Raw genomic sequence first — 19,448 nt, 5'->3', positions numbered from 1 at the left:
TTACTTGAGAAAAGAGATTGAGACACCCCCATCACTACAACCTCCTTTCAGGTAGTTGTAGGGAGAGATAAGCTCTCCCCTCAGCCTCCTTTTCTCCAGACTAAACAACCCCAGTTCCCTCAGCCACTCCTCATCAGACTTGTGCTCCAGACCCTTCACCAGCTTTGTTGCCCTTCTTTGGACATGTTCCAGCACCTCAATGTCTTTCCTGCAGTGAGGGGCCCAAACCTGAACCCAGCATTTGAGGTACAACCTTACCAGTGCTGAGTTCAGGGGGGACAGTCTCTTCCCTAGTCCTGCTGGCCACACTATTTCTGATACAAACCAGGATGCTATTGGCCTTCTTGGCCGCCTGGGCACACTGCTGGCTCATATTCAGCCGGATGTCAACCAACACCCCCAGGTCCTTTTCCGCCAGGCAGCTTTCCAGCCACTCTCCCCCAAGCCTGTAGAGTTGCATGGGCTTGTTGTGACCCAGGTGCAGGACCCAGCACTGAGCCTTGTTGAACCTCATACAGAATCACAGAATCACAGAATCATATAGGTTGGAAAAGACCTTTAAGATCATCGAGTCCAACCATAAACCTAACACTGCCAAAAACCACCACTACACCATGTCTCTAAGTACCTCATCCAAACGTCCTTTAAATACCTCCAGGGATGGCGACTCAACCACTTCCCTGGGCAGTCTGTTCCAATGCTTGATAACCCTCTCGGTGAAGAAAAATTTCCTAATATCCAGTCTAAACCTCCCCTGGCGCAACTTGAGGCCATTTCCTCTTACAATACAATTGGCCTTGGCCCATCAATCCAGCCTGTCCAGATCCCTCTGTAGAGCCTTCCTACCCTCAAGCTGATCAACGCTCCTGCCCAACTGTTGTCATCTGCAAACTTGCTGCAGGTCCACTCAATCCCCTCATCCAGATCATTGATAATGATATTAAACAGAACTGTCCCCAGTACTGAGCCCTGGGGAACACCACCTGTGACCGGCCACCTCCTGGATTATACTCCATTCACCACCACTCTTTGGGCCTGGCCATCCAGCCAGTTTTTAACCCAGCAAAGAGTACACCTGTCCAAGCCATGAGCAGCCAGTTTCTCCAGGAGAATGCTGTGAGAAATGGTGTCAAAGGCTTTCCTAAGTTCCAGGTAGACAACATCCACAGCCTTTCCTTCATCCACTAAGGGGGTCACCTTGTCATAGAAGGAGAACAGGGTAGGCAAGCAGCACCTGCTGTTCATAAACCCATGCTGAATGGGCCTGATCACCTGGCTGTCCTGGCTGGCTTCATACTTTCCAGGTGTCCTGGGACAGTGTCAGTGGTGCTTGTGTGGAAGAACAGCAGGGGGTAAGAGTCCAAGGGCCAGACAGGCTTCAGCAGCCTCTCAGCAATGCAGCCTTTGATCAAGGACAGCTGACAAAGCTCCTTAGAAGCTGCTAGAACTTGCCAGCAGCTTGCCAAAAGCCAAGGTCTCCTCTGACTATCCTTACCTGACAGCAACAGGCACCTTGAGCTTCCTGAGAGGGCTCCCTGGATCAAGATTCAAGTTCACCAAGGATGTCCGACAAAGCCCCCAGAAGAGGTTTTCAGGGCTCTGTTAGACAAAGTCCTGAGGAACTTGGGGTGAATTCAGTGTTGACCCTGTTGTGAGCAGGAGGTTGGTCTAAAGACCTCTCAAGCTCCCTTCCAACTTGAACAGTTCCATCATCAACCTGTCATTTCTGATGATAGCTACTATAATTCTTGCAGGCCTTAATTCCTCATCTGCATGTGGGTTAGCACCACGCATGGAAACTCTAGAGCCAGACCCTCACAGTGGGGTCATGTTGCCACTAGGGCCTGAAATCCTTGAAGTGCAGCGTTTCATTGTGGACGACTGCTTGTTAAGACAGAATGGGCCCTCCTCACAGCCTGCAAAAGCTGTGCATTGCAACAGGATGCCACATGAGAGTGACACACGCAGAAAGCCATGGCATGAGGGTGATGATATTGCAACATCCCTGAGGTCCCTTGCAAATCCAGTCAAATCCAGGAGGATTGGAACAGCCCTAACCATGAGCTCCATGCACTCCAGCTGGTCATTGACATAGGGGGTGACACCCCCTCCTCGTCTCCCCTGACTGTCCTTCCATTCCAACACTCCAGTCATAGGAGCCATCCCGCCGCGTCTCTGTGATGCCAATAAGGTCATAGCCCTACAGGTGTGTGCACCTCTCTAACTCCTCTTGTTTATTCCCCATGCTACGTGCGTTTGCATAGAGGCATTTAAGGTTTTGCCTCATCAGAGCACAGTGACGTATTACACATGAGAATCTGAGAATAAAGGACTCGGCAGCCCTGTTGCACGGGAAAGAGGGGCGACAGGGTGAGATATTGGTGGGCAAGGCCGACCTGGAGGGCAGGAGCACCAGGAGGAGCAGGAGCCTGCTGTTGTACCTGCCCATGGCGGGGTTTGTTGGGAGCAACCAGCATTCTGGGGGATCCGTCCCCATGGCGATCATTTCACCAGCGCCTGCTTCCGCCAGCCTTGCAATCGTTTGGATTTTCATACCACAACAACTTCCCATCTCAATGATTTCCTATCCTGCTGATGCTTTCCTGTCCTCAATGCTGATTTCCCATCCCCACAATGGTTTCCCATGCCAAGGATGATTTCCCATCCCGATGATGGTTTCCTATCCCAATGGTCTCCCATCCCAAGCATGATTTTTTGGGGGAGGTGAATTTCCTGTCCAAGGGGTAGGGATGGTGCCAGCACCGGTGGCACTGCGATGCCAGCACGTGTGTGCTGCCCCATACTGCCCCAATAGTCGGGATGGGAGGGTTGGGGCATTTTGGGGTTGTTTTTGTCCTCCCCTCTGTGCCCTGGAGGGCAACTGCTGCTCCCAACTGTGGTGAAACTGGTGCCAGTACTGGTGCCATGCGGCCATGATGCGGAGCACTCACCAAAATTCGGCAACTGACCCATGCCCACTGAGGAGAGAGGCTGGGCCGCAAAGTATGGCATTGCAAGAGGAATTCGTGCATTCGTGTACGCATGAGCTGTCCCATTCAAACTGGGGCACCCCAAATGCGGTTTTACACATGGTTCTTATGCCTTTCAAGCGTTCAGGTCCAATGTGATTTGACCAATCGCTACTTAACACACACATAGAGGCTGCTGGTTTGCAAAGCAACTCTAATTCTATGGTGGTGTCATGCCTTTGCTTCTTTCTTGATCTAGATGTCCCTGGAGTTGGTCTTGCTGCAGTTCCTTCTCTCTGATGCCAGATAAGGGGAGGGTTTCACAGAGGTGTTGGAGGGGCTGGGATGCTGTCGTGATCTGGGTACTCCAGGGGTATCCTTTCTTCTTCAGGGTGGGGGCTGTCAATCTCCTCCTTGCAATGAGCTGGGGTCCTTTAGTCATGCTGACTGAACCATGACTGTGCAGTACACAATGTCAACGACATGTCTATCAAACTGTCCAACTTAAGGAACCTGATCCAATTTCATACTCTCAAGACTAATTGGTGCTATAGTTAGGGAATGAGATTTTCATAACGGAGCCCCTGGGGTGTCCCTTTGTGCGGGTCCCCGGGAGGTACTTGTGAGGGTTGCTCGTAGTGGGGTGGGGGATGCGGGTACTGGGGGTGATGGTAGCAGCGTGGTGGGGGGATGCTGCTCCTGGGGACGCCGGTGCCAGCTGGCGGTGGGGACGCCGGTGGCGGGGCTGTCAGCAGCAGGATGTGGTAGAGATGGCGGTACCAGGGGGCTGGTACCAGGGCGGCGTGGGGATACTGGTTCCGGGGCGGTTGTTCCCATTGGTAACCCCGAGGTGGCACCGTGGCTGCAGCCTCTGCTGGGCAGGGGGCGTGGCCTCCTCTCCGGGGGCGCGGCCGGCGGGGGTGTGGGGTCAAGGCAGCGGAAGCGCAAGTGAGGCTTGGCAGGCTGGCAGCTCCCGAGGCCTGACCCCGTCATGAGCTCAGCAGTGAGGTAACTTTGCACCTCTGAATGGCAGAGGCCAGCTGGAGGAGCGGTGCTAGAGGAGGCTTGGAAGCAAAGCTGACTTTGTCCTGGAAGGCGAGGCTGCGGTGTGACAATTCAATCCAGCGCTCGGCCGGTGGCTGGTCCCAGGGAAATGGCGCTGGAGCCCCGGTGCTCCTGCCGTGGCCCGGGCAGTGCTGCGGGGTGTGCAGCTGCCCCTCCTGAGCGCCCCGTGGCTGCCCACAGCACTCAGAGCAGCAAGGCCCTGCTGGGACTGGGGAGAGTGCAAGTGTCGCAGGTCCAGGGAGCCCCTGGCACTTGGGCTGGCACCTTTTGGGCCAGGGAGCCGTCCGAGGACGCAGGCAGCACAGCCTGTAGCAAAGGGAGAGAGCCGCCTTGTCGAGGTTTAACCCCAGCCAGCAACTACGCACCACACAGTCGCTCGCTCACTCTCCCCTAGTGGGATGGGGGAGAGAATCAGAAGAGTAAAAGTAAGAAAACTCGTGGGTTGAGCTAAAGACAGCTTAATAAGTAAAGCAAAAGCCATGCACGCAAACAAAGCAAAGCAAGGAATTCATGCACTACTTCCCATGGGCAGGCAGGTGTTCAGCCATCTCCAGGAAAGCAGGCTCCATCACGCGTAATGGTTACTTGGGAAGACAAACGCCATCGCCTTGAACGTCCCCCCCTTCCTTCTTCTTCCCCAGCTTTATATACTGAGCATGACGTCATATGGTCTGGAATAGCCCTTTGGTCAGTTTGGATCAGCTGTCTTGGCTGTGTCCCCCCCAACTTCTTGTGCACCTGGCAGAGCATGGGAAGCTGAAAAGTCCTTGACCAGAGCAGCAACAACTACAACATCAGTGTGTTATCAACACTGTTTTCAGCACAAATCCAAACCATAGCCCCATACCAGCCACTATCAAGAAAATTAACTCTCTCCCAGCCAAAACCAGCACACGCCTGCAGTTGTCTGCCTGCAGAGTGGCCGCCTTTCACCAGGGAATGAAACCAGGGACAAGGAGCACTAGTTTGGAGTCAGCCTGTGGCTGTATCCTGGGGGGCAGATAAGATTCCTTGGAAATGAACCTGTAAGAGACCAGGTGCTTTGCTACACGAGTCTCACGGACACAGTCCTGTCCCTGGGAAGAGTGGAAAAGAAACCCTCAGCAACCCAAATGTTCACGCAATGCCTGCAGCTATTGGGTAGAGAAGGGACAGACCTTGCCTCTCTGATGGCATCTGATGGCTGATGCCTCCGACTGAAGGCATCAGTCAGCGGCACACAGGCACCAAATCTCCTTCTCTGCGATGCCATCTGGGGTGTCTGTCATGCACCCACCCTGAATGGCAACTGCTTAGCTGTATGTCCTGTGCTGTTCCCGACAGCCCTGGCACCTCATGTGGCTCTATGGCCCTGGATTTGAACATTAAATTGAACATCTGCCCTGAATTCCGTCATGCAGCGTGGGGATGAACATGAACCACCTGCCAAGGTAGTCAGTGGAGATCTAGTAAATGCAGGTGATGGAGGGAGACTGAGCTCTCCCTATGGCACATGACTCCATACTGTCAGATGAATAACGCTATAGGCCGCCCTGAACGGAATGAGTAGGGACATGTTCCGTTGCCCTTAATTTGGGCAACAGCTGTCATTGTCATTGTCATTGTCATTGTCATTGTCATTGTCATTGTCATTGTCATTGTCATTCAGTTGACCAAAGGAAGTGCCCAACTGCTTCCAGGAGGATGCCCCAGGGTGTTGCGCTGTCTCTATGAACTGCTCCATTTGAGATTGCAGGTACCTGCAGATACCTTCAACCACCTCACATGGTTCAGAGCCCTCACATGTCACCAGGTGTTTGGCTCTGAACAGCTCACTCCTGCCTTCCATCTCAATTAAGTAGCATGGGAGCTGAGACAAGGAGCTCCCATGCAGGTGGCTATTCTGTGCACATCTGAACTGAGGCAAGAGGAATCCCACCTCCTGTGGGTTTGTGGCAGGCATGAGAGGGAGTTGAGTCACCTTCCAGCCCAAATAGAAACCCAGGGTAAGATGCCTCGACTGACCCAGCTGCATCCCTTCCCTCAGCATTGGGGGTAAAGAAGATTCCTCCCTGTCAGTGTTGGGGTGTCCTCCCTAATGATGGACAAGAAAAGGTGATTATAGGAGCTACCTCTGTCCCTGAGAGGTGAAATGACCCTGCTAGAAATCAGTGTCTCTCGCCAGCTGAGGGAGGGAACATCAGTGGTTCCTTCAGCCTGTTTCACAGCAGGTTCCCCTGCAGCCCCAGGGACACCTGGAGGGAGCCCAGAGGGAGCAGAGAAAGAGATGCCTTGGGCTGGTCCTCTGCTGCTGGGCTGGGCTGGGCTCCTGGCATGGAGGGAGCTCATGGCAAGCGGGCAGCGCTGCAGAGAGCGAGCTCTGCCCAGGAGCAGCTCCTCTGCAAAGAGCAGCAGGGCTGGGGACACTGCCTGCAGGTGCCGAGGGGAGAGGAGCGAGGCAGAGGGGTTAAAGACAGTCAGGAGTGGGAGGACAGAGGACATCTCACTGGTGGAGAAATCTTCACAGCCCTTGACATGGTAAGTGTCTGGGTGCAGGGCAACGGAGCTGCAGTTCCTGGAAAGATCTCCTAAAGCTGGCACATCCCACAAACTGTGAGATCTTTCAAGAGGACTCTCACCGTTTCTCCAGTGTAGAGGAGAAGGAGGTGTTGCAGAGCAGGGTTTCCCTGCTGCACTGTCAGAGGGGCAGGGCATGATGGCTGCCTTCTCCCAGGGACGGCTGCAGGGGTGTGCAGCCGTGTGTGCAGGCACGGGTGCCCAGGGCTGTCCTTCAGAGCAGGGTCCCTGTGCCCCAGGGGGCTGTGTGCCAGGGCAGGGGCTCTGCCACCTGCCAGGGTCAGTGCTCAGCCTGCTTGGGGAGCTCCCCACAGCGCTGCGGCCAGAAGCTGGGGGTGGAAAAAAGAACCTTTGGCAGGGCAGGGTCCTTCTGCTGTCGAGAGAGTGCTGCATGGGTCAGGGCTGCTCACAGCTCCAGATCTCCACAGGATATTGGCAGAAGCAGCTTTTATAGAAGCCCATCAAGGCAGGGCCGTTTGTAAGGGAAGGAGCCTGTGCTTTCAGTCTCCTACTCTTGTTTGTGTGGGTGGGGAATTGGACATGAAAAGTCCTCTCTTGGTTGTGGAGGAGACACTTCAACTTCAAATCTTTTTTCCCTTAGAGGTGAATACATTTGAGTGTATAAAAATGAAGACCCCCATGGCTTGCAGACAGCCCCAGCATCACCTTTCCAGGCTCCTCAGGGTTGAGCTGATGATCCCATCATAGCCTGCACACCCAGAGATGCCCCTGGGCAGTGCCCTGCTGCTGGGAGGTGTCTGCAGGGCAGAGGTGATCACTCCTCAGGTGGGACGGGGTCTGTGAGGAGTGGCAGGGAGGAGGCGTGGGGACGGGGAAACAGCTCCTGGCAGGGACAGCTCCAGGCAGCAGAGACATGGGCAGGGGCTGAGGCAGAACTGCGACCAGAAGTGCTGTGTGAAGGGAATTGGGGCGCCTCCCTGCCATCCTTTGCAGTGCAGATGCTTCTGCAGAGCAGCCCCTGGTCTCCTCTTCCACCCAGTAGAGCTTCTGCCCTCCAGGCTGTAGGGACTTTGGTTGAGTCACATCCTTAGCAGCTAAATCCTAAGAAGGAGAAACTCACAAGTTCTGTGACTTCTGTTTGTCTGTCCCTGTTCTCCCTCAGCAGCAGCACTGGGGCATTTCTCCATCTTTCCCTCCTGTCCATGCTGCCTTTATTCTGCCCCTCACACTCTCTGAAGCAAGGGGGGTTCAGGTGCAGCTCACGCACCAGTGCTGCAGGTCTTGCCATGCAGTTGTGTCCACGGGAGCAAAGCCCATCAGCCTGTGTGAACCTGTGGGTCTGTGGACAGTGCAGTGTGTGGGGCTGAGGTGGGAGCTGTCTCTGCTCAGGTCACAACAGTTTTAGCACATCCAGGAGTTTCTCTGGGGTTGCCCTGCTGGAAGATGCTGAGCAGCTCCTCTTCATTTTAGTGGCTAACATCTGAGGGAAACAGTGAATTTCAGGAGCTGTCACCCCCTTTCCCAGGTGCCTGCAGCTATACAGCAGGGATGACTGCTTGGGAGCACGTGGGCAGAGCCCTGCTCCTAATGGCACATTTGGCCAGCGCAAACCAGAATGCCAGCCAGGGAGATGTATGAAGGTCCTGAAAGGAAGGGGAGGGACAATCTGTGCTTGGGGTGGTGGTTGGGGGGATGGAAAGCGTTTTTCTCAGAGCAGTCCTAACTTGTGAGTGTCATTTCCTCCTTTGGCAGTACCTCATGAACACAGGGATGAGATGTCCAACAGCAGCTCCATCACCAAGTTCCTCCTCCTGGCGTTTGCACACACATGGCAGTTGCAGCTCTTGCACTTCTGGCTCTTCCTGGGCATCTACCTGGCTGCCCTCCTGGGCAATGGCCTCATCATCACAGCCATAGCCTGCGAGCACCGCCTCCACACCCCCATGTACTTCTTCCTGCTCAACCTCTCCCTCCTCGACCTGGGCTCCATCTCCACCACTCTCCCCAAAGCCATGGCCAATTGCCTGTGGGACACCAGGGCCATCTCCTACCATGGGTGTGTGGTCCAACTCTTTTTCTTTTTGTTTTTGATGTCAGCTGAGTATTTTATTCTCACTGTCATGGCCTATGACCGCTACATGGCCATCTGCAAACCCCTGCACTACGGGACCCTCCTGGGCAGCAGAGCTTGTGTCCACATGGCAGCAGCTGTCTGGGGCTGTGGTGTCCTCTATGCTGTGCTGCACACTGCAAATACATTTTCAGTCCCTCTTTGCAAGGGCAGGGATGTGGACCAGTTCTTCTGTGCAGTTCCCCATATCCTCAAGCTCTCCTGCTCAGACTCCTATCTCAGCGAAGCTGGGCTTCTTGTGGTTAGTGCCTGTTTAGCATTTGCGTTTTTTGTTTTCATTGTGCTGTCCTACGTGCAGATCTTCAGGGCTGTGCTGAGGATCCCCTCTGAGCAGGGACGGCACAAAGCCTTTTCCACGTGCCTCCCTCACCTGGCTGTGGTCTCCCTGTATGTCAGCACTGGCATCTTCGCCCACCTGAAGCCCTCCTCCATCTCCTCCCCATCCCTGGACCTGGTGGTGTCATTTCTGTACTCGGTGGTGCCTCCAGCAGTGAACCCCCTCATCTACAGCATGAGGAACCAGGAGCTCAAGGATGCCCTCTGGAAACTAGCCCAAGGGATGATGTTTCAACAACAATAACTTGCTTCTCTCTCTCTGCACATTTCCCAGAGTTTGTCTTAGGCCACGAGTCTGCTTTTTCTCCCTTGTGATCATCCTACTTAAAGATAATTTGCTGGGCTTATCCTCTCTGTCTTGAGGTTTGATCTAGTTGAGTCTAACCCTGGCACAACACCATGTCAGATGTGGCCTGTCCAAATGCAATAAAAAGGCATCTTCAATAAAAAGGCCTCTCCCATGTGCAGTGCTTGAAGGCTGGGCACTTCCTCCAAAGGTGCTGCCAACAAAATGTCCAAGGAATTGGTGTCTTAAGGAGGTTTTTTTCCTTGTGTTCTCCCTGTGATTGGGGTTAAGCTCATGCTACCATTGGGTTCCATTGGACTGAAAGTTCTGGTTTTACAAGCTCTCTTGTTGATGTCCAGTGGCAGTGGAGATGGTGCATGGGCTCCCAATTACCTCCTCAGGCTGCTTCACATATGACAGGACTGATGGCATATAGTAGTCTGTCTCAAAAATGAATTTGGAGGGTTCAGGAGAGGATGGGGACTCGCAATGTGCCCAGGGCTGGGAGTGACTGAAGACTCAGAAGCTGAAACACCCTCAAAGGTGAAGTTCCCCAAAAGTAAACCACTGAATTGATGTATCTGAAAAGAAGGACTCTGCAGTTCCGTGGGAGTCAGTGGGGACCCAGCATGCACAGGGAAGGGAGACTGGAGAGATGCGGGAGCTTCATGAGGAGGCCCAGGGCTCTCGTGCTGTCCTGGGTAGTGGGGCTGGTGGGGGTAGAGAAGAGGTCAAATGCAGTTGGCGTTGAGGATCAGCTACAATACGGCTGCAGGAGAGCCTGGGAGTGACTGGCCTCTGTTTGCTTGTGTCGTTATTGCAAGCAGCATCCCTGGGGCTGATGGGCAGGATGAGACCCTACTCTGCCTCCCAGGAGATGCTGTGCCCTTCAGAGGGGCTGGGGCTGTGGTTGAATGGCCAGAGCTCTGCAGCACCCTGGGGTAGCACTTGCCGTGCGGCTAGCCTACACGGAGCTGCCCCAGTGGGCTGGACTGGGCTGGGCTGGGCTGTTGTAGAGGGCAGGGGAGGTGGGGGGAGCTGGGGAGAGGCTGGGCTGGGCTCAAAGGAGCCCAGGAGAGGAAAAAAAGGCCAATGTAGAGCTAAGGTGTGAGAGTGTGCAGGGTGGGGGCACCCAGCAGGGTGCTCACAGTGCAGAGTCAGGTGTCATGGTGAAGGAAGCAAGGTACCAAAGGTGCCAAAGAGGGGGGCCCAGTCTGTGCCATGTTCCCTGGACACCTCAGGGAAGTTCCCCTCGGAACACTATCCCAGATGAGTCCCACACACCGGCCATTTCCATGTCTGGTCATATACCCCAGGCCTTAGGAGGGACTTCAGCTGCATGGTCACCTCTGTCCTCCTCCTGGGCTCACTGATACCCAACTGCACCACCAGTATTAATAAAAAGGGAACCAGTTTGCTACTGACATTTATTACACACAAGTCCCATAACTCTTGCCACTGCTGGTCTCTCAGCCAAGCCTTTTCTCAGACAGCTCCAGCTACATCAGGTGCTTATGGCTTTTCTCAACAAATATTGAAAAAGTCCATTGATTGAGATTGCAGCAACTGGCCTGGGTCCTTGCTCCAGTTTTTATTCTGAGGAATTTCTCAAAAATGCATCCCTCTCAGCATCTCCTTGTCCATAATGTGCTCCAGGTCTCCACTGTCCTTCTGGCCTCTGCAGGACTTGCTCCAGTCTGTCAGGGTCTTTCTTGTGCTGGGGAGCTCCAAAGTGGATGAAGCAGTCCAGATGCCGTCCTGTGATGGATTAACCTTGGCCAGCAGCCAGCCACACACCCGGCTGTCAGACAACCCCAACAGGACAAAGGCAGAAAATAAATCGGAAAAGCTCATGGGTCAAGATAAAGTAAAGGAGATCAGTTACCAATTACTGTCACTGGCAAAGACGTGTTGACTTGCCGAGGATGAGTTTAGTTTATTGCCAATTCAAAAAGATTTGGATTGTGAGAAACAATGACAAAAATATTAAAGACCATTCTCCTCACACTTTCACTCAGGCTCAAATTACTCCATTGCTCCCAATTCACCTAATGACCCCAGGCCCAAGAGGAGCAGGGGGGATGGTGAAGAGGGGGTTAACAGTCACTAAAGAACAGCTCTGCCACTCTTTCCTCCTCACACTTCTCCCCTGCTCCAGCTTGGGTACTCCCCATGGGATCCCACCATATTTGCAGTACGAGGCTCTGTGTTCTTCATTTCTTTCTGTCTTACTTTCCTCCTTTACGCTCACAGAATAACAGAACTGTTGAGACTGGAGGGGGCCTCTGGAGATCATCTGCTTCAACCCCCAGCTGAGGCAGGGTCAGCTAGAGCAGCTTGCTCAGGACGTTGTCTAGGTGGGTTTGGAATTTCTCCAGGGATGGACACTCCACAACCTCTCTGGGCAACCTGTTCCAGTGCTTCACAGTCAAAAAGTCTTTTCTTGGGTTCAGATGGAATTGTATATGCATCAATAAGATGCCTCCAAGCCTTCTTTTTTTTGCAGACTGAAGAGTCCCACATCTCTCAGCCTTTCCTCCTGTGAAAGATGCTGCAGTCCCTTAAGCCAGCTTTGTGGCCCTTTGCTGGACTTGCTTTAGTAGATCAACCACTTTGTTGCACTGGGAAGCCCAGCCCTGGCCACAGCACTCCAGATGTGGCCTCGCCAGTGCTGGCAGGAGGTGAAGGATTACCTCCCTCCATCTGCCAGCAATAGTTGCACATGGAGTCATGCACTTCATTCTTAAGAGAGAAGCAAAAATACACTTTCTTGATATAAAACAGTGAGTTAACAAGGTTCAATGGTAAAGGCGACAGTGGTTTCACAACATTCGATGGCAAGGTACACTTGAGTATTTACTGCATAGAAGACGGGACAAAACTGTCAGGGAGACCCTCCCGTTGAGTCATGAGGTTCAGAAATGACCCCCTTTATTTCTAAACTCCTCCTCAGAGAGGATCTAGGTACGGCTGGATCCAGTCGTAGTCCCAGACTTGGTCAACGGTTTATGTCTAAAGGATTATATATGTCCGCAATCAATCCTTTATATCACTTAGCTAAGATTGCAAAGTTTAGCATGCTATTAGTCACTTCCCAAAGATCTGTTGCAGCAAGGAATCTCTCAACCTCCTGAGGAGTAACCTTGAGAGGCATCCCTGCTCAAGGGGAGATCTGGGCATGGAGCCTGCTGTTGTGCAGGAGAGCTCCAAGGGCTCTTGGGCTGCTCCATATTTATGGGGCTAAGATGATTGACTCATAGTCGTATTTGCCTACCGACCTTGGCTATAGCCCTTGGCTATTGTGTTATCTGTCTCCCGAGTCCACTTTGAGCCAGATGCAGCCATCACGACCAGAGGCATCCGTTGCGACTGCCACTGGTGCTTATCGCTTGAGCAGGGTTACGGGACACAAAGGGCAGGTGTCGGGGCGGGGGGGTGCACACTTTCACAGGGTGACATGTTTTTGTGAATTCAGATTTTTCTCTTGAGGAAACTGCGCTGCGTTTTTCACTTGGCTAATCAAAATGCTTTTGTCACATGTTTTCTGACCTGCTGGTCTCATCATTAAGACATCAGAGTTTAAGAAGACTTCTCAAAGGGAGTTAGCGAGAGCTGGAGAGACACAGTCAGCATCCTCAGCCCTCTGCCTGGAAGAGGATAGTCCTTCCCCATCTGTCAAACTGAGGTTCTTAAACATCTTTCAGCTGAGTCTCTTCTTCATCAGAAGCAACCTGCTACTGCAGTGCTGCTTGCTTGTAGCTCCCATGCTTCAAGTGTGCCCAGCAAGAAGCCTTTATGCTCTGGAAGGTGGGAAATGCAAAGGGAAGGCTCCATTCCCCAGGCAGCCAGAGCATTGCTCTGCTCCTGCGAGGGCTTGCAGGGTACTGGGAAGCAGTTCAAATGTCCCATGGATGCATCAGTGTCAGTGGTTTCATCGGCAGATGTGTTACTTCTGATGGGATTCACCCTTCATCATGATGTAAAAATGAATGATTCGGATCGAAGATATTCTCCCGGATCTTTGTGTGTGGACACAGCGTCAGGGGATGAGCTCTTACATGTGAGGAGAGCTGGGATTAATCTCTCTCACTAAGGCCTCAGAATCAAGTCATGCCTTGCCTTGCTTTGTTTTGATTGCCTCTCCTTGCCTAACCTTGCCTTGCTTTGTCTGCCCCTTTTGCATCCCTTCCCTCCTTTTCAACCTATTTCTTCTTCATGGTCTTACATTAAATGCAGGTCTTACAAGATCTGGACAAAGAACATAAGCAAGGCTGTTCTTAAAGGGGCTACTATTTATCCCTTTTCTTCCTTTTTTCTCGTCTATCGCCAGGGATTCTATTCAGTCAAATCACCTCTAAAAAAGGAAGTCAAGTTTCTTTTATCTATATGACAAACCCCAGTCATTCAGGCTCAAGGATTCTGTTCTCCCCTCTCTTTACAAACCTCGCTGCAGCAAGCAACCCATGTTAGATTTCCAAAGAGTCATGCAGATGAATGGCCTGCAGGTCAAGCTCGCCTACTCCTGCAATCATGTTTATGCTGATGTTAGTAGTCTTTCTCTAGGCTTGAAGCATGTGTGATGCTGGACGGGCCATCAGCATCCTCTAAGAGCCTGTTGTGTGGATCGTTCTGTATAGGGAAAATGCCCCAAAGAAAAGGCACGGAGAATCACACCGTTGGATCTGGATTCGTTCTTCGGGGACTTTTTCTGACCCCTCCAGCCTGCAGGGCCTGTGCTCTCCAGTATTCCTGCTCATCTACGTCGTGGTCCTCACATGGAACAGCCTGATTGCACTCACCACAGTGGACTCAAGCCTCCACGGCCCCATGGATTTCTTCCTGCGGAGCTTGTCCTTGCTGGAGATCTGCTATGCGTCAGTCACTCTTCCAAAAAAGCTGGTGGGTTTCCTGATGCAAGATGGCAGGATCTCCTGGTTTTGTTGGGCAGCATCAAATGCCTTCTCCTGGCTGCCCTGGCCTATGACCTATGGCCTATGACCGCTACAAAGCCACATGTGCCCCCCTGCACTATACCCTCATCATGAGCAGGGGTCTCTGCATCAGCCTGGTGGTGGGGTCGTGGGGTACCACGTACCCCACGTAGCAGTGCAAGTGCAAGTAGGACAGACCGACCAGGTGTTCACTTTGCCCTTCTGTGCATCCCATGACCTTCATCACTTTTTCTGTGATGTCCCCCCTCTGCTGGAACTGGCCTGTGCAGACACTTCCTGGAACCAAGTGATGCTGTACACCATCATCCTGCTATTTGCAATCCTTCCTTTCTCCTTAATAGTTCTTTCTTACATTAAAAGTATCAGGCCAGTTCTGAAAATACCTTCAGTTAAGGGCAGACACCAAGCCTTTTCCACCTGCTCTTCACACCTCGGGGTGGTGACGCTCTTCTATGGCTCAGCCACAGTCGTCTACTTAAATCGACATTCAAGGCATTCTGTAGACACCGACAAATGGATTTGATGGGTGGACTGTTTGGTGGGTGAGGAATTGGTTGGATGGTCACGTCCAGAGCATAGTGGTCAACAGCTCAATGTCCAGACGGAGACCGATGACAAGTGGTGTCCCTCAGGGGTCCGTATTGGGAGCACTACTGTTTAATATCTTCATCAATGACATAGACAGTGGGATTGAGTGCACCCTCAGCAAGTTTGCACCTGATACCAAGCTGAGTGGTGTGGTTGACATGCCCGTGGGGTGGGATGCCATCCAGAGGGACGTGGACAAGCTTGAGAAGTGGGCTCATGTGAACCTCATGAGGGTCCTGCACCCGGGCCTGGGCAACCCCCACTCTCCGTACAGGATGGGGGATGAAGGGATTGAAAACTGCCCTTCAGAGAAGGACTTGGGGGTACCGGTGGATGAAAAGCTGGACATGAGCCAGCAATGTGCTCGCGCAGCCCAGAAGGCCAACCATATCCTAGGCTGCACCAAAAGAAGCGTGGCCAGCAGGTTGAGGGAGGTGATTCTGCCCCTCTACTCTGCTCCGGTGAGACCTGACCTGGAGTACTGCGTCCAGCTCTGGAGCCCTCAGCACAGGAAAGACATGGACCTGTTGGAGCGGGTCCGGAGGATGGCCACAGAAATGATCAGAGGGCTTGAACACCTCTGCTATGAGGAAAGGCTGAGAGAGTAGGGGTTGTTCAGCCTGGCGGAGAAAAGGCTGCGGGGAGACCTCCTTGCAGCATTTCAGTACTCAGATGGGGGCTTATAAGAAAGATTGGGACAGACTTTTTAGCAGGGCCTGTGGTGATAGGACAAGGCGTAATGGTTTTCAACTAAAGAGGGCAGATTCAGACTGGATATAAGGAGGATATTTTTTTACCATGAGGGTGGTGAAACAATGAACCAGGTTGCCCAGAGAGGTGGCAGATCCTCCATCCCTGGAAACACTCAAGGTCAGGCTGGACGGGGCTCTGAGCAACCTGATCTACCTGAAGGTGTCCCTGCTCACTGCAGGAGGGGTTGGACTAGAGGACCTTTAAAGGTCCCTTCCAACCCAAACCATTCTAGGAGTCTACGATTCCATGATTCGATGATAAGAAAGTATGGTGCTGGGATATCTTAGGTGATTGAGGAGCAGTAGCTTTGAAAGAAGCTGGACGTGTTTCTCAGGGCTTCAGAGGTTTGGCAAATCCCCAGCAAACCACAGCTTTGTGTTAGAAGGAGAAGGCAGGGAGGGCAAAAAGAGATTCATAAAGCCTGGGAAATCCCAGGGTCAGAGCGAGGTGGGGAAGCAGCGGGGTGGCCAAAGTCTGCAGGAGAACTGCCGCAGGCGTGGGAGAGCATGGGCCAGCCTGTGGTGGGGATGAGGGAGGGCCTTGGTGGGGCTGGGACTTCCCCACCACAACCAAGATCTCTGTCCTCTCATCTCTCAATGCTGTCACTGCCACCAACAGCCATGAGGGGACACCATTGCCTTACAGCCCCATGGCCTGGTTGCCTCCTCATCCCCCACAGAGTTCAGGCAGTCCAAGGGTCGTCCTGCTCTTGTCATCGCACACCCCCACATCGCACTGCTCCATGAAGAGCCCTGAGCAACGCATGAGGAGCAGGATCTCCCTTCCACGTCCCAGGGATGGGAGCTTGCCCGTCCTTCTTGATGAGACACACCAAGGGCTCACGTATGTCCTGGTTTCGGCTGGGATAGAGTTAATCTTCTTCCTAGTAGCTCCTGTAGTGCTGTATTTTGGATTTGAGTATGAGAATAATGTTGGTAACACGCTGATGTTTTAGGTGTTGCTAAGCGGTGTTTACACTGGTCAAGGACTTTTCAGCTCCCCATGCTCTGCTGGGTGCACAAGAAACTGGGAGGGGGCACAGCCAGGACAGTTGATCCAAACCGGCCAAAGGGCTATTCCATACCATATGACGTCATGCTCAGTATAGAAACTGGGGGGCGTTGGCCGGGGAGTGGCGATCGCTGCTCGGGACTGGCCGGGCGTCGGTCGGTGGGTGGTGAGCGGTTGCATCACTTATTATTTTTTTCCCCTGGGTTCTGTTCCTCTCTCTCTCTTTTGATGTTTGCCTTTTCATTACAAATTATTATTATTATTAATATATATATATTTTCTTTTTCCCAATTATTGAACTGCGCTCGTCTTGACCCACGATTTTTCCTCGTTTTGCCCTTCCGATTCTCTCCCCCATCCCACCGGGGAGGGAGGGTGAGCGAGCGGCTGGGTGGTGCTTAGCTGCCGACTGGGGCTCAACCGTGACAAAATGGCATCAGAGCCACCTGCACGGTGCCTTTGTCACCTGTAACCAGTGCTGACCCCTTTGCAGTCCAAGGCAGCCCCCAGGGAGGCGTACCGCCGCCCGTGCTTCCCTTCATGGCTTCATCGGTGATGGCCCTCAGGGGGCCACTGACACCCTCAGAACCTTGGAGATTTTAATCAAATTTTAAACACTTCTTCAGCAGCTTCTTCAATCTTCCTTCGGTACCTGCAGTTCAGGAACTTGGCGTCAGAGGGCTCAGGGAAATGCAAATGCCCGAACACGCCATGGCTCTCTGCAGCTTCCTTTAATTCCTCCATTCTTCTGCGGTTCATGAGAGAGATGTCAGGAGTAGAGTCTAAAAGACAAGATTTGAAGACGAAATAACACTTGAAAAAGGGTTATGCTTTTCCCACTTTTCTTTTATTTTCCTGCTGACAGAATAAACAATATCACCAATCTCCACTTCATATTGATCCAGAGTCTCTCATGATGAAGTATGAATACGACGGACAAGCAAGACCCTTTCTGGCAGACGCTGCAGAGACACTCTTCATCCCACCACCCCCATCACCCCCCACTCTGCCATTTCTCTGCCCGCTCACCTCAGACTTACATCACTCATGTTAAAATCGAAGCTTTTCCCACTCCGTTTGGAGCTGAATGTCTCAGCATCGATTCCCATCTGCTTTCTTTGGAGAAGTGGCTGCAGACAGCCACAGCATTTCTCTTCATTAACAAAAACAAAAACACAACTAAAAAGGAAAAGAGTAGTTCGGGAAAGAATAAATGACATTCCTCAGCTGTCTATCAAGTTCAAGTTGCCTCCATTCAATTCCACTTCTACTTTTGAGTGGAAAATCTTCCCTGAGGTTAGTAGGAAAGGACAGAGAGAAAGGCGAGGAAGGAGTTGGCCAAAGAGACGGTCAGGCGACAGGAGCAGCAGCTTGAAACTGCCTGAAGCTCAAAGCAGCACCTGGGTACTTGGGAGGGGTCTGAGTGAATGGAGAGTAACGGGAGGAGGAAACTGGAAGGACTCTGGAAAATACATATGTGCCGAGAGTCTGCTGAGAAGATGACGGGAGAAATGCTCAGTTTAATCAGGACATGTGGAAATACCTAAAAGATTCGTGAGATTCACTAGACTCCATAGTGGAGAGAGTAGTGGTCAAGCAAGTGCTGGGAAGATCAAGGTTTCTTCTCCTGAGAGCAGCACCCGTCCGGGAAAGTTTCATGATGGCACCACAGGAAAACGTGATTTCTCTACTAAAAGTATTGCAACATTTCAGCTGATGAAAATGTTCCCGCACTATGTAAATGTGGAGAAAATTGCCTCATCTTTGCAGGCCGAGCTCAGTTCCTGACCAGAAGCCTCCAGTGCCACTTGAGGAGGTCCTGGTGTGCCTGACAGACTCACCAGGGACTGGTGGTGACCACAAGGGGCCATGGGAGACCGGGACCCTCCCATTGAAACTGCAGAGGGAGGGGACACCAGGCATCGGTGCTCCTCCAACTCAATCCACCCTGATTGCCAAAACTGTTCTTAAAAAAAAAAAAAACAAACAGAAAAAGAAAAGAAAAAAACCCAAACGCAAACCAAACAGGCCCTCCTGCCCCACCATAGGACAAATATTTTGAAAGAAATCAAGAGGGAGTGTAAGAGCATAAGGAAGTTTAAAATATGAAAAGTGCAATAAGAGCTATCTTTTGCTTTATTTTTTTAATATTTATTTTCTTTTTCTATTTGCTTAGTTTCCAGTTCACCACGTCCCTCCAAGCCCAACCAGCCCATCATTCCTATACCCATCAACTTAGTCAACCATGCAGAATGCGCTGTCCTAACTCGTGATCCCAGAGGACGTGCTCAGGGACACACTCTCAACCAAACTGGGGCTAAGCAGCCTTTACTTCCCCAGCTCATCTTCTGGGACTTCTTGAAAGATGCTCGCAACATTTGCTTTTCGTCAGTCTTCAGAAAGTTCCCCTGATCTCCCTGACCTTTCAGAGATGATGATGAATGACACCACTGTGACACTGGCCTGCTCTCTCATCACCTGCGGAGGCAGCCCCTCTGGTGCCCTCGACTGTTCAGGGCTGAGTTTGCTCAAGTAACCCCTGACCCGACCCCCTTCCGCTGCTGGTTGTTGTCCTTGGGTTCTGCCGCCAGGTACAAAGGCCTTGAAGACCTTGCTGGGAAAGACTGAGACCAAGAGGACGCAGAGGATGTCAGACCTCTCTGCATCTACTCTCCCTGAATTCAGAAGTGGCCCCGCATTGTCCGTGTTTATTTTTTTACTCTTACTGAAGCAGCAGCACCTTAATGGTCCCCTTGGACTCCCTTGCAAGGGTCATCTCTAGGGAAGCTGTGGGGTTCCTAAAGCCATTCCTATTTCTGAATTCCTCCACATGAAGCGAG

General features: G+C 52.2%; 1 pseudogene; it reads left to right on the top strand.

Annotated features, from left to right (window-relative positions):
* The first annotated feature begins 13,211 nt into the window (after positions 1–13,211).
* LOC142403466 (olfactory receptor 10AG1-like) lies at positions 13,212–14,779 on the top strand (annotated as a pseudogene).
* The last annotated feature ends 4,669 nt before the right edge of the window (positions 14,780–19,448 follow it).

The sequence above is a fragment of the Mycteria americana genome, unplaced genomic scaffold, assembly GCF_035582795.1.
Source record: "Mycteria americana isolate JAX WOST 10 ecotype Jacksonville Zoo and Gardens unplaced genomic scaffold, USCA_MyAme_1.0 Scaffold_29, whole genome shotgun sequence".
In the NCBI taxonomy this organism is placed as follows: Eukaryota; Metazoa; Chordata; class Aves; order Ciconiiformes; family Ciconiidae; genus Mycteria; species Mycteria americana.
This window is presented reverse-complemented; position numbering and strand designations above follow the sequence as displayed.